This window comes from Sorex araneus, chromosome 9 (genome assembly GCF_027595985.1).
Source record: "Sorex araneus isolate mSorAra2 chromosome 9, mSorAra2.pri, whole genome shotgun sequence".
In the NCBI taxonomy this organism is placed as follows: Eukaryota; Metazoa; Chordata; class Mammalia; order Eulipotyphla; family Soricidae; genus Sorex; species Sorex araneus.
The window spans coordinates 4,384,815-4,399,292 of record NC_073310.1 but is presented as its reverse complement, the minus strand read 5'-3'; the positions used below and the strand labels follow the sequence as shown (position 1 = coordinate 4,399,292).

The 14,478-nt window shown below is 59.4% G+C and overlaps 1 protein-coding gene across 1 annotated transcript in view; it reads right to left on the bottom strand.

The window, feature by feature from the left end:
• The window catches only part of ACAD10 (acyl-CoA dehydrogenase family member 10), a 259,705-nt gene that overhangs the window by 210,635 nt on the left and 34,592 nt on the right, over window positions 1-14,478 (bottom strand). The gene's annotated exons all lie outside the window — the stretch shown is intronic.

Below are 14,478 nucleotides of genomic sequence, written 5' to 3'. Positions count from 1 at the left end.
CGTGCACAGACCCCGCTGTCAGAATCTCAGAGTTTCTGCCCGAGCCCCTGGGTGCGAGCATTCGATGAGCTCCTACTGCAGTAGAGCAGCTCCCGTGGGGCCTCGCTCAGGGAAAGCGCCGCTGCTGGGGCGTGCGTGAGCCCCGCCCCGCGGCCACAGGAAGGGGTTCCCCGGGAGGCGGGGGCTTTCCAGACTCACCAGCTGGGCACCGCCGCTCGCCCTCCGCCGTAGAGGATCCCACAGGCGTGAAGAAACCGGCCACGCACGTGTCCCACGAATGAGCATTAATTACTGGCTGTCCAATAGCTAAGTACGGGCTCTGCTCCCCGGAGGGGTGCAGGAGCGAAGGGGACAGGCACAGCCCTGTCGCTGGGGAGCTGAGAGCCCGGTGGGGGCGGGGAGGGGCTCAGGGGTAGAGCAAATCAATAGGTTGATGCATGAGGAAGAAGACACAGAAGGCCTGTGAAAGAGTCTGCCTCAGACCACAGGCTCGGCGAGGCTCTCTCCGGGGCTCATCATTTCCACCCCCGACCCCACCTCCTGAACAAGAACCATCCAGGCCTGATAAGGTCCCGGGGTAGGGCCCTCCAGGAGCAGCAAGTGCAAAGGTCCTGCAGAAAGTTGGAGGGAGTATGGGCAGTGCTGCCATCCAGACTGACAGATGGGAAGGGCAGAGGCGGAAAGGCGGGTCCATCCCGTGGCATCTCAAAGGTCACCGTGGCAAGATGGGGAGTTCTCCTGGAGGCGGTGGGGCGCCGTGGACGTTTGGCACAGATGGACCTGCTGGGCTTCAGGTTTGAGCGGCACAGCTTGGAGCTGGCCCCCCACCAGGAAGTGCCGTGTCACGTTCACACAGAATCGAAGGATGTGGGCTGGGGGAAGGTATCGGGGAAGCCCAACCAATTGGCCCTTGCTAATGAACTCTGCGCTGCGTGCGGGAAGGAGCCCAGAGAGGGCAGTTTACTTGCCTGCAGTCACACAGCTGCCAGGGGCTGCCTCGAAAGAGCCGGGTCCACAGCAGTTGTCAGGCGTCGGCGGAGTCTCCCAGCCACGAGCACTTTCCCTCTCGCTGCCCAGACAGCGTTCTGCTGACTTAAATGGAGCCTGTGGTTCTTCCCCTTTTTAATCATGGTTCAAAACCTTCTCTCGCACCAGATTTCTCGGCGGCCCAAAGTGGTTTCCTTTCTCGCTTCATCTCTCCTCGCCAGCGTCTCCGCAAGTCCAGTGTCTCCTCTCGGGGCTAACGGGGCGCCTCGCGAGCTGTGCTCGTGTCTGTGGCCTCAGACAGGCACAGGGCCGGTGGGGAGCAGCCCGGCCATGCCGGTGTCCTAGATTCACCAGCAGCGATCTCATCTCTGGGGCCACCAGCCCCGACTCCTCCCACCTCGCGGCGGCCCTGGGGCCCACACACACACACACACACACACACACACACACACACACACACACACACACACACACACACACACACACACACACACACACACGAAACCAGTGCCAGGTCCCACCACCCGCAGCTCCAAACCAGCGGCCACACCACAGCCAACAGCAATGCACGGACATGAAGCGCTGCTGATGGCACTGTCAGTGGGCCGGGAGTCACCGCAAAGCCGGCTCAGGGCCACGAGCGAGAGGACGGGAAACTGTGTGCAAGGCCGAGGCAGCAGGTCTTGCTCAGGAGAGTACCTAGGGTCAGCTGGTCGGGGTGAACAGAGTGTAGAGACGCCGACAGGCCTGAGGATATAGCACATTACGGGTATGGTTGCAGGATCACTAACAGATTTGGGAAGTTCTTGTGATGATCGCTTCTAAGGAGAATAAAGCCACAGTCAACAGTTCCAGGACTCCAGGTCACAGAACCTGAAAGTTACAGGACTGGGGCTGGAGTGATAGCACAGCAGGTGGGTGGGGTGTTTGCCTTGCACGTGGCCGATCTGGGTTCAATTCCCAGCATCCCATATGGTTCCTCAGCACTGCCAGGAGTAATTCCTGAGTGCACAGCCAGGAGTAAGCCTTGTGCATCGCTGGGTGTGACCCGAAAAGCCAAAAAAAAAAAAAAAACAGAGTTACAGAATTGATGGGGTCGGAGTGATAGTACAGTGGGGAGGGCGTTTGCCTTACATGCGGTTGACCAGGGCTCGATCCCCGGCATCCCTTAGGGTTCCCCAGCACCGCTCGGAGTGATTCCTCAGCACAGAGCCAGGAGTAACCTCTGAGCACCAGCAGGTGTGGCCCAAATCAAAGTTACAGAGTTCATAGTAATAAATAAAAAAACACTAAGTCAGCAAAGGAAGAACAGCAAGAGATATCATAGCATAATTACTAATATCTCTAAGGCTAATAATGTCATTAACTGGGGTGTTTGCTTGGGTGTGGTTGTTTTTTTTTGGTTTTTGGGGGGTCGTTTTTGCTTCTGAGCCACACTTCGAAAAGAGAGGTGAAGGGCCCCTCACAGTGCTCCGGGACACCCCCTCCCCGTGTCTGCCGGGCCATTCGGGGCCTGGCTTCCTGTGACCAGAGCACGCCCCCAGCACCCACCTGGAGTTCTCTGTGATCCTGGCAATGTGTGCCACCCTCAGGGGGGGGACCCACTGGCCCCACCAGGCTCCTGAGCACTGGAAATGCAGCTAGTCTCACCGAGCTTGTGACCCAAATTTGAATATAAACAGGGCTAAGGCTAACCCCTGGCGGATGGCAAGCGCTGGGCGTGTGCCCCGGCTTGGCTGGTCAGCAACACACTGACCCTCCCGCCAGCCCTAAAGTCACTTGTACCGAGACTGTCATTAGCCCACTCCTATGACGAGAACACAGAACCACTGAGAAACGAAGTCTGTAACGCGCAGAATTGGGAATCTGGAAAAAACCCCACTTATTTATTTATTTATTTATTTATGCTTTTTGGGATGCACCCAGCGATGCTCAGGGGTTCCTCCTGGCTCTGCATTCAGGATGCACTCCTGGCGGTGCTCTGGGGACCCTATGGGATGCTGGGGATCGAACCCAGGTTGGCTGAGTGCACAGTAAACCCCCTCCCTGCTGTGCTACGGCTCCGGCCCCTAGTTTTGTTTTGAACCTAGTGGGTAATTCAGTGGCAGTGCGGGGTCCCGGCACCGTCCAGCTGTGGAAGCTGTGCAGCTATCTTCCCGGCCCTGAAAAATCTTTCAGAGGAAGCCAGGATTGGGTGTTCTCAGAGGTACCAGGCCTGGTCAGTGGTTACAGGCCCCAACAGGAAGGGCTGTTCGCTGCAAAACCCAACAGGAAGCATGGTCAATTACTGACCCCCAACAGGAAGTGAAATAGACGGGCAGGAGGAAGGCTATCCCGAGCCTCAGCCAGTGAGAGCCCAGAGCCACTTTCAACACTCAGTGCCTCCAGCTGCTCAAGCCAGGAACAACCCTGCCCTACACTCCCCCCTCGCCCCCAAGCCCCTTTTTTCAGGTCAAATAATGTTCCTCTCCTGAGGCCTGAAACTGTCTGATGAGTCGTTACTGCTCTGCTGCTCCAGAATCAACATCTTGGGCGGTACCCGCACCGCCTGCCGTTTCTGACCGAGGCAGCAAGGCATCACCGGGCTGGATCAGTCGCTCCTGCCTTCGGGGACAGGCTGGTGTTGCCACGGGACCCAGCGTTAAGGGCAAAAGCGCCGGAGCCAGAGCGGCAGTCCAGCGGGGAGGGCGCCTGCTCTGCGCGTGGCTGACCCGCGCTCGATCCCCGGCTCCCCACATGGTCTCCTGAGCACCGCCAGGAGTGATCCCTGAGTGCAGAGCTGGGTGTGCGCCCCCCCCCCCCAGAAAAGGGAAGAGGAGAAGAGCTGGAGGGACCCAGACAGGGACAGGAGAGAGAGCACATGGTGCACGCCGGACTCTGGGGCTCATTCCCAGCTTCACCCGGGCTCCCGAGCACTGGATGGGGAGGAGGGGGAGGAGCCACTCCTCCAGCACCACCGGTGAGGCCCAAAGCCTGGAGATAGATAGTCAGGGGGTTAAGGCGCTCGCCGTGCCACCAGCCCCGCCCCGAGCCCCAACAGGAGTGACCCCTGAGCGCAGCCCGATGCAGCCCAACCCCCACCCCAGGATTCATTCACTGCAAATCCTGTCCCGGCAGGGGGTGGTGTTGACGGGGGCTCTGGGTGCATCTGTGTGTCTGTCTGTGTCTGAGTATTTGTATGTCTGTGTGTGTGTCTGTGTGTGTGTGTGTCTATGTCTGTGTGTGTGTCTGTGTCTGTCTATCTGTATGCATGTGTGTCTGTGAGTATCTGTGTGTGAGTGTGTGTGTGCCTGTCTGAGTGTCTTGTGTGTGTGTGTCTGTCAATATCTGTGTCTGTGTGTGTCAGTATTTGTGTGTGTTATCTGTGTGTGTGTCTGTCAGCATCTGTGTCTGTATGTCTGTCAGCATCTGTGTCTGTGTGTCTGTCAGTATCTGTGCCTGTATGTCTGTCAATATCTGTATCTGTGTATGTGCTTGTCAGTATTTTTATGTGTGTCTGTCAGCGTCTGTGTCTGTCAGTACCTGTGTCAGTGTGTCTGTCAGTATCTGTGGGTGTGTCTGTGTGTGTCTGTCAGTGTCTGTGGGTGTGTCTGTGTGTGTCTGTCAGTACCTGTGTCCGGGTGTGTCTGTCAGTACCTGTGTCCCTGTGTATATGTCAGTATCTGTGTGTGTGTGTCTTCAGTGTCTGTGTGTGTGTGTGTGTGTGCAGTCACAGTAGGAATGTCTGACACACTGGACGCAGACTCTCACGGCCATCCAGTCCTCTCAGACCCTCATCTCCACAGCTCTGAGAAACACACGCCTTTGGGTTGAGACCCCACCCCCAGATGTGAGTTCTTGAGGCCCACAGGACTAAAGCAGGAGGCGCTGCTTAAAAAACACACAGTGACTCTGACCTGTCACCTCTCAGTTTGGTTGTTTGGGGAGGGCTGGCAGGGACACATCCAACGGTGGTCAGGAGCTACTCCCAGCTCAGTGCTCAGGGAACCATGCAGTACCCAAAGTCACAACCGGCCTCTCCCTCCCTCCTTCGCCCCAGTCCACATGGGCCGTGTACACAGCTTAGGGGAGAGGCCCCTTCGGTGAGGAGCTTCGGCCTCATGCCCACAGCCAGCGCGGTCAGAGCGTCCCGGCAGCTGTGGCATCCCACCTTGGCTGCGGGTCTTGCAGCCCCAGACCAGCCTTCAGATGAGGACGGCACAGCTGACTTCCAAGAACCACCGGAAACAATCGGCACCACCACTTGCAGCCACGAGGTGGCGGCAACCTGTTACACAGCAGTTCAGCAGGCAGGGGTCAGCCACGGCGCGGGCCCAGCTGAAGCCCGGCGTGCAGGAAAGGCGTCCCGGGCCCGATAAGAGTTATGTAACGGGGTCCTTCCTCTTTCCACTGGGCCGTCGGAGCCCTTGGCCGGATTCCTGGGCCAGGGGCTAATCTGCTGAGAGCAGGTGCCCGAGGCGCAGGCACCCCCTGCTTCCTCCCGGCCTCAGTTCCCTTTTCTGTCCTCCCAGCACTTACTTGCTCTAGAATTTACCCCCGGCTCCTGCTGAAGGAAAGGCTGCAGCTTGCTCATCTGCACGCCACATTTCCGGAAGCGTGCATTCCTCCCCCCCAGGACTTTCCTACGCATGGCCCCCGCTTTTCCGACCAGGAATCCGACAGACGGTGGAGGGATGTGCCCTCAGCCGAGCTGTAACGCCCGGATCCCAGCGACCGCGCTGGCTTCAGGGTCTGTCCGGCTGCCAAGTGCCCCCCCCCCATCAAACCCTAGGACTTACAACGACGGGAAGTGCGGGTTGAACGATTAGAATATTCTCCGCTAGGCACTATCTGGGTGTTGCACAGATAAACGATTGGATCTTCCCAGCAACTGCAAGGAGGGGTTGTTTCTGACAGGGGTGGGGTAGTGTGTGTGTGGGGGGAAACTGAGGCAATTGGCACTGCTGTTCAGGCTCCAGCATCAAGGCTGCAGAGGGGCCCCGCCGGGATTTATCCGCAGACTGCCCAGCTCTGACCCTGGCTGAGGACAGCCCAGCGCCCCCTGCCCCCTGCATCCCTCGACGTGCCCGGGCCCAGCGCCAGCAGTGGGGAGCAGCCCCCCCCTCTTCCGCCGGGAATCTGGTTACCGAGGGGGAAGTGACTCAGTGGCCTGAGGCCACGCAGATAATTATTCGCTCCCAATCCCGGTAATTAGAGGCCCTACACTGTTGCTCTGAGGTCTGGGTCCTGCCCCGGGTGCAAAGCAGCGCGGTGCAAGCTTAGCTGGGGCGCCTGCAGTGGCACCTGGGGTGGCGGACGCGGGGCTCTGGCGCCCCCTGGCGGCCAGGGCTGGGAAAGGGCTGCGGTGGGGCCACCGGCCCCCTCCAGCCCCCTAACCCTGGAGGGGCTTGGAAGCCCACCCAGCTTCAAGTGTGACAGCCCCCAAAGGCCAGGACACGAATGAGGGGCTTGGTTTAATGCCTGTCTTCTCCCTGCGCAAGAGACGCTGCTGTTGTTAATTCCTAAGTGCAGAGACAGGATGCCAGGGGTGACCCCTGAGCATCACCAGGTGTAGCTCCGTTACCGCCCTCCTTGCAAAAAAATATAGGGGCCGGGCAATAGTCCAGAGGGGAGGGTGTTCCACCCAAGTTGAATCCCCGGCATCCCATATGGTCCCCCGAGCACTGCCAGGAGTGATTCCTTAGTGCAGAGCCAGGAGGAACCCCTGAGCATCGCCGGGTGTGACCCAAAAAGAAAAAAAGATATAGAAGTCCCTGACATAAAGTGACTAAAAAATAATCCAGAGCCTTACCTTCTGTACCATCTCGCTGGCCCTCGGGATGGATGTTTGGTCGTTGTGCAGTTGAGACTTTGTCATCGTTCCGTGACCTCCACACCGGGTGGCTTTAGGAAGTGAGGTGTCAGACACTGCAGCAGGCCCCAGCTCCGTACCCCCCACCGGGGGCGGAAGCATTGTTAAAGGCTCTCAGGATGGAGCAAGGCTGTGCAGCACGCAGCGAGCGGCCTCAGAAGGCAGACCCGGGTGCCAGCCCCCATCCCCCAGAAGGGCCCCAGAGAACCGCCAGGAGTGGTCCCTGAGCACAGAGCCAGGAGTCCACCCTGAGCGCATCTGGGTGTGCACACTCAGTCCTAGAAGGGAATGAAGCCCCTGGCCGGGGAGACGGCTTGCATGGTCCCTGGATTTGTCACCACCGCCACATGGTCCCCTGAGCACCTCCACGAGCCCCCCAAGGAGATGGCGTGCTGCCACGTGCCACCGCATGGGTGGAGCTTTTGTCCCCTGGATGCTGAGTGAAGGAGGCCAGCCCTGTGCACGCGTGCCTGGTTCCGCTGACGTGGACTGTCAGTATGGAAACACCCAGAAGCACAGTGGCACCTGGGGGGCCACGCGAGGAGGGATCAGGGAGTGACTGCTGAGACTCAGGGTCTCCTGCGGGGAGGGGAATGTCGGGGGAGTGAGACACGGGGAGTGGTTCCACCACATTGCAAGTGGACAAAGGCCACTGGATTTTAAAGTGGTAATTGTGTGTTTTGTGAATCTCACCTCGGTGTTTGTTTTTTTTTTCCTTTTGAGTTACACCCAGCATTGCACAGGGGTTACTCCTGGCTCTGCACTCAGGAATTATTCCTGGCGGTGCTCGGGGGACCATATGGGATGCTGGGAATTGAACCCGGGTCGGCTGCGTGCAAGGCAAACGCTCTACCCACTGGGCTATCACTCCAGCCCTGTCACCTCGGTTTTAAAATGTAAAACGGGGGGGGGGGGGCTGGAGCGGGGAGGGCGTTTGTCTTGCACCCAGCCAACCCAGGTTCGATTCCCAGCATCCCATATGGTCCCCTGAGCACCGCCAGGGGTAATTCCTGAGTGCAGAGCCAGGAATGACCACTGTGCATCGCCAGGTGTGACCCAAAAAAAGCAAAAAATAAATTAAATAAAATAAAATGTAAAACGGGTCTGGAGTGATAGCCCAGTGGGTAGGGCATTTCCCATATGGCCCCCCAAGCAACCGCCAGGAGTAATTCCTGAGTGCAGAGCCAGGAGTGACCCCTGAGCATCGCTGGGTGTGATTCCCCACCCCCCCAAAAAAAAGCAATAAATAAATAAATGATAAAATGTAAAATGGACGTTAGCGGAAGTGGCGCTTGAGAGGGGCTTGGGCGACCCCGACCTTGGTGGCCTCCCCCACTGCTGCCGCCGGCCGGGGCTGGCAGGGGCTGCCGGTGGCCTCAGAGATGGAGCTTCCTGTGCACCCGGAGTCACCCACCGACGATCCTCCGGACTGGGCCACCACGCCTGCAGCCACATGCTCCGCGGCCCGCCCTAGGTGGCCGGTCAGACAGCCCCAGGAGGCGAGGAGGACCCCGCGGGGACAGCTGGAGGGGCGCGTGCTCAGGAGGGAAGCGGCGGGCGGGCAGGCGGCGGGTGTAGTTGGGGCAGTGAGGGCCGGAGCGGGCTGTCCTCAGAGCCTCTGGCCTCTGAGTCACTTCCCTTCCAAGGCAGGGGCGCGGCCGGGTGCCTGGGTGAGCCCCGCCATCTCCCCCTATCCCCGGGCTGAGGGCTGCTGCAGCTGCCCTGGTGTGTCCTGGCTCTGCCACACGTGCAGCTGTGTGACCTCGGACGAGCGACACCCCTGCGGACCTGCCAGCTGCTCGGGGAGAGACGGGACACGGGTGACGGGAGCGCTCCAGTGTGAACGCCCACGCTGCTGCCCGGACAGACCTTTCCACCGGCCCCGGGCAGTGCCCACAGGGCAGTTCCAGGCTCTGTGGGAAGCTGCCTCCATCCGGGCAGGGGACACAGCTTGGCGGCTCCGGGACCGACCTGCCCGAGGACGAGCAAATCTTCTCAGAGACAGACCAGACCTGCGGAGGCTGGGTTTTTTTTTTTTTTTTTTGCTTTTTTTTTGGGGGGGGCTCACACCCAGCGATGCCCAGGGGTTACTCCTGGATTTGCACTCAGGAATTACTCCTGGCAGTGCTCAGGGGACCATATGGGATGCTGGGAATCGAACCTTGAACCTCAGTTGGCTGCATGCAAGGCAAACGCCCTCCCCTCTGTGCTATTGCTCCAGACCCTTCCTGTTCATTTGGTTGTTGTTTGGTGGAGGGTACCCGGAGTCAGTCGCTGAGTGGAGCTGGAGTCTGAGGTGCCTGCTGGTATCACACCAGGCTTCCCGGGGCAAGGCCCAGCGAGCACCTTCAGGCCCCTTATTAATACGCTAATGGAATTTCTCCCCAAGGACCTTGCCTTTGGATTTTCTTTACCCTCAAACACACACTTCCCAGTTAAAGACTTCGTTGTTATTTTTTTTAAAAAAAACTTTCCATTACTCAGAGCGTCTGAACTGCCAAGCCGAGCTACTTAACCACACAGGCCGGGCAAGGACCTTGACCCGCCCCGCCTCACCCCCCACTCAGACCCTCCCAGCAGCAGTGGGGGGCCTCAAAGGAGTTCTTACCCAGAACCCCCAGACAGCTTGGCAGGGGCCCCTCTCCCTCCCCATCTCTTCCTCCCCCTCTCTCCCTCTCCCTCTGCACCTCCCCCTCCCTCTCCCTCTCTCTCCCTTCCCCTCCCCCTCTACCTCTCTTGCTCTGTTTGTCTCTCTTTCTCCCTCCCTCTCTCTCCCTCTCTTATTTCTCTCCCTCTCTCTCCCTTCCCCTCTCCCTCTCTTCTCTCTCTCTCCCTTTCCTCTCCCCTCCCCCTTTCCTACCTTCCTTCCTTTCACGGGGCTGGAGTGGCTGTGCTACCTTTGAGGCTCCCAACACCTCTGTCACCCAAGGAGGAGGGTGGGTGCTTCCTCCCTTCTCTCACCCCTGCACAGCCCTCTGGGTGGCCAGTGGACAGGGACAATTTCAGTTCCTTCTCAGGTTGCCTTCCTCCCTCCCTCCTTCTTCCTCCTTCATTCCTTCTCCCCTCCTCCTTCCTCCTTCCTTCCTCCTGCCCTTCCCTCCTTCCTTCCTCTACGTTGTGTGTGGGGTAGAACCCAGGTCAGCTACATGCAAGGCAAGTGCTAGGACTCCAGCTGTGTATTTCTCCTTCCTCGGGTATGGGCCCCAAATAAACAACATAATAATATATTTTAAAAGAAAGAAAGAAATGCACAGGGCCTGAGAGATAGCACAGCGGGTAGGGCATTTGCCTTGCACGCGGCCGACCCGGGTTCAATTCCCAGCATCCCATATGGTCCCCTGAGCACCGCCAGGGGTGATTCCTGAGTGCAGAGCCAGGAGTAACCCCTGAGCATCGCCAGGTGTGACCCAAAAACAAAAAAGAAACCCAGGACTAGGAGAGACAGAACAGCGGGCAGGACACTTGCCTTGCATGCAGCCAACCTGGATTTGGCCCTGACTTCCCATGGGGTCCCCGAGTTTTGCCAGGAGTGAGTGATCCCAGAGCACAGAGCTGGGAGTAAACCCTAAGCACAGAACCAGGAGTAATCCCTGAGCACAGAACCAGGAGTAATCCCTGAGCACAGAACCAGGAGTAATCCCTGAGCACTCTGGCGTAACACCCCCCCCAACAGAAAGTAACCCAGTAATGATGGGGACTCACTGCACTATCCTTGGGGTCCACTGTTCACCAGGGGAGGAGCCCCTCGAGGGCACGTGCTCCCGCCCTTCCCTCGCCCCCTCTGCAGCCCCGGGGTGGCCTGGCCAGAGACTGTGGCCGGGCCAGTTTCAGTTCCTTCTCAGGGTGCTTGGCTCTGCCCGCTTCTGGGCCGGGGCAGCCGCAGTGGGGGAAGCTGCCGCCCAGCCAGCAAGGAGGGAACGTGGGGGACAGACGCCGCCCTCGGCTTCCTCCCGGCCCAGATCCGCGCCCCCCCCCCCGCCCCCGCTCCCTCTGCCCGAACGTGCTCCCCTGGGCGCCCCCTACTCCGGAGCTCTGGGCCAAGCCTCCTGCCACCAAAGGCTAGTCCGGCCTCAGTCCATTTCTCCCATGGTCCTGCCCCCCCCCGACCTTGCTCTGCCCTGCCGGGTCCAGAGCTCGACTCAGGGTGCCCCTGGGCCCGTGCAGGGTGAGGGAAGGGCAGAGGCAAATGTCTTCTTAAAATATTTTTAGTTTTGGGGCTGGAGCGATAGCACAGCAGGTAGGGCGTTTGCCTTGCTCGCGGCCGACCCATGTTTGATTCCCAGCATCCCATATGGTCCCCTGAGTGCCGCCAGGGGTAATTCCTGAGTGAAGAGCCAGGAGTAATCCCTGTGCATCGCTGGGTGTGACCCAAAAAGCAAAAAAAAAAAATAAAACTTTTTTTAGTTTTGAGGGGGTGCTCAGGGTGGACTCCTGACCCTGTGCTCAAAACATACTCCTGACTCTGTGCTCAGGATGGACTCCTGACTCTGTGCTCAGCGGTCACTCCTGGTGGTGCTGGGAGACCATCATGGATGTTGGCGATCACTTCCACGTTGGCCACGTGCAAGGCAACGTGCTCCGGTGGTCCTATTCCCGGCCCTGCTGCTCTGCTTTTTTAACTTGCGATGTTAATGCCTGGGACACGGCATTGCTCAATTAAGTCCCCGCTGTGGGACCCAGGATACAGCTTATGGTGCATGTGGGCTGAGGTTCGAATCCTGGTGTCCCTACATGCGCTGAGGCCCTCCTGGCAGCCTGTGCTCAGACCCCCAGTGAATGGCTGCGAGGTGGCCCCGGGCAAACGTACATCCCTGGTCTGAGGCCCCCACAAGTGGGGGTAAAATTGGTTGAAAGAATGACAGACCCTGGGGGGCTGTGTGTGCTGGGCCCCGGGCGCCTTCCTGGAGGAGGAAAGGGCCCAGCACGAGGTGCCGTCGGGGGTCCTGGGGCACCTGGTGCCTCCCGGCTGCGAGCCTGGACATGCCGCCAGCAGCGGGAGTCGAGGGCCGGCTCGCGGCAGCGCCCAGTGGGCCTGGGGACAGGCAGCGAGGGACGCTCTGACCCAGCCGGGGCCCTGGCTCAGGAAGCAGGAGCCAGAGGGAGAAGTGACGGGGGCTCCGGCTCCGGACGCGGTTTGGAGGTAAAGTGTTCAGGGGTCGGCAGCAACCCAGTTCTGGCTCTTCAATTCCTCTTTCCGTTCCTGGGTCACTTGCGGGGTCCAGCTGCAGGACCCGCCCACGCCCACCTTCTTGCCTGTTTGTGTGGGGGCCAGACCCCTCTGAGCTCAGGGTGCGAGGGGGTCACAGCAGGCGGCTGGGGGCCAAGTGAGCGCCCGGCCCTCTGGGTCTGCTGCCCTGGAATGGGGCCAGGGGAGACAGCACGGTGGGGAACGCCGCAGGGGTCACCGGGTGAGCCTGGGACACGGTCCGGAACACATGTATGACCTCACAGACCCACATGCGAGGGACCACGGCCCCACGCAGGGGAAGTGGCAAATGGAAACTGGGTTTTAATCTCATGAGACGAGTCTAGCCAGGCCTGCAGGGGTCAGACGGTCCCCGCCCACCGCTCAGTGGAGCCCTGAGACCCCCGTCCACTGTGGGCCTCCGGTGGGGCTGTCCACGCCGCAAACTGGCAGCTGCGTCTTCTCTCTTCCGTCCCAGGCAGCTGGGACGTGCTCAGGGGCCCTGGGCAGTGCTCGGCCCCAAGGATGTGGTGCTACTTGGCCCCTCAGTACTCAGGGCCCTTAGGGACAGTCCCAGGGATACTCGAGGGGCTGTGATGCCGCTGCACCCATTTGAGGGACGCCAGGGGGGCGGCCGGACCACGGGACTAGCTTTGGGCGGTTTTCTTCCTGCTGTGTTTTGGGGCCATGCCTGGCAGTGCTCAGGGCTTCCTCCTGGCTCTGTGCTCCGGGGTCACTCCTGGCGGGGGTATATGTGGTGCTGGGGATCAAACCCAGGTTGGCCCGGGGCAAGGCAGGCGCCTCCCTGCTCGTCCCCTGGTTCCACCCCCCCCCCCCGCCCCGCAATGGCGGTACAGCTGCGGCTCCACCTACCCCCCCTCACATTTTTAGGTGAGAAGATTGAAGTTCTATGTTCGTCGTAAATTTCAGTTATGCCATCTGGCGTACTGTAATCCCCGTTACAGTGGTCAAGCATGAAAAACAAAGCCCAGGGCTGGAGCGCTAGGCTAGTACAGCAGGAGGGCGTTTGCCTTGCACGCGGCCGACCCGGGTTCGATTCCCAGCATCCCATAGGTCCCCGAGCACCGCCAGGAGTAATTCCTGAGTGCATGAACCAGGAGTGACCCCTGACCCCTGTGCATCGATGGGTGTGACCAAAAAAGAAAAACAAACAAACAAAAACAAAGCCCCATGAAAAGGCCTTCGTTGTTTTTTGTTTTTTTTTTTTTTGCTTTTTGGGTCACACCCAGCGATGCTCAGGGGTTACTCCTGGCTCTGCACTCAGGAATTACTCCTGGCGGTGCTTGGGGGACCATATGGGATGCTGGGAATCGAACCCGGGTCGGCCGCGTGCAAGGCAAACGCCCTACCCGCTGTGCTATCGCTCCGGCCCCAAAAGGCCTTCGTTTTTTGGTTTGTTTTGGGGCCACACCCCACGGTGCTCAGGGGTCACTCCTGGCGGTGCTCAGGAGTGCATATGGGATGTCAGGGATTGAACCAGGGTCAGCTGTGTGTAAGGCAAGTGACCAACCCGCTGTCCTGCTGCTCCGCCCAAAGACAGTTCCTATTTCTATGTGGATTTCACCTGGGTTGAGAAAACCAGTCAGGAGGACAGTCAGGGGCCGGCAGGCTGCTCTGGGCTCCTGCCGCTCCCACCACCCGACCTTTAACTCCAGCCTCCGTGCACACCTCTGAGGAATTTCCCCTGTCTGGAGACTCTGACGCTCAGAGTCTACATTTCCCTTATCTGGAAGAGCCAAGACTTGGAGGAAAAACTTGACTTTGCTTTCTGGCCCGGGGGATTAAGACAACAGCATCAGGTACGGCGCGATCCAGGACTCGGCTGCTCTCAGGTACCCTCTGCCTCCTCCACATCTTCCATCTTGGCCCTATTTCCCTCCATGCTGGGCTCATGTGAGCCCCTCCAATCCTCTGTCTCACCGCTGCCTCCCCACCCCCCACCCCCCTTGTCTCTGGCTGTCTCTGGGTCTCCTCTCCCTGCCCCCTCCCGTGGTCCCGTGGTGTGGAGACCAACACGGGTGGGGATCACTTTCCTCTCCTGTTCCCAGCTCTCCCTTCTTCCTGGAGGAAAAGCAAACTCTTCCCTCTCATGCATAAGGCTTAAGCCCTGGGGCTTTTTTTTTTTTCTTTTTGGGTCACACCCGGCGATGCTCAGGGGTTCCTCCTGGCTCTGCACTCAGGAATTACCCCTGGTGGTGCTCAGGGGACCATATGGGATGCTAGGATTCGAACCCGGGTTGGCTGCGAGCAAGGCGAACGCCCTACTCGCTGTGCTATCGCTCCAGCCCCAGCAGCCCTGGGGCTTTAAGGATATCACTGACCCACCTGGGTGTGAGGGACCCCCGGGGTGGAACTCAGTGGGCTGCGTGTGGTAGGCGCCCCCCTACGACCGCACAGCCCTCCCGCCGCGGTTTCTGAAGCCCTTCCTGGTCTG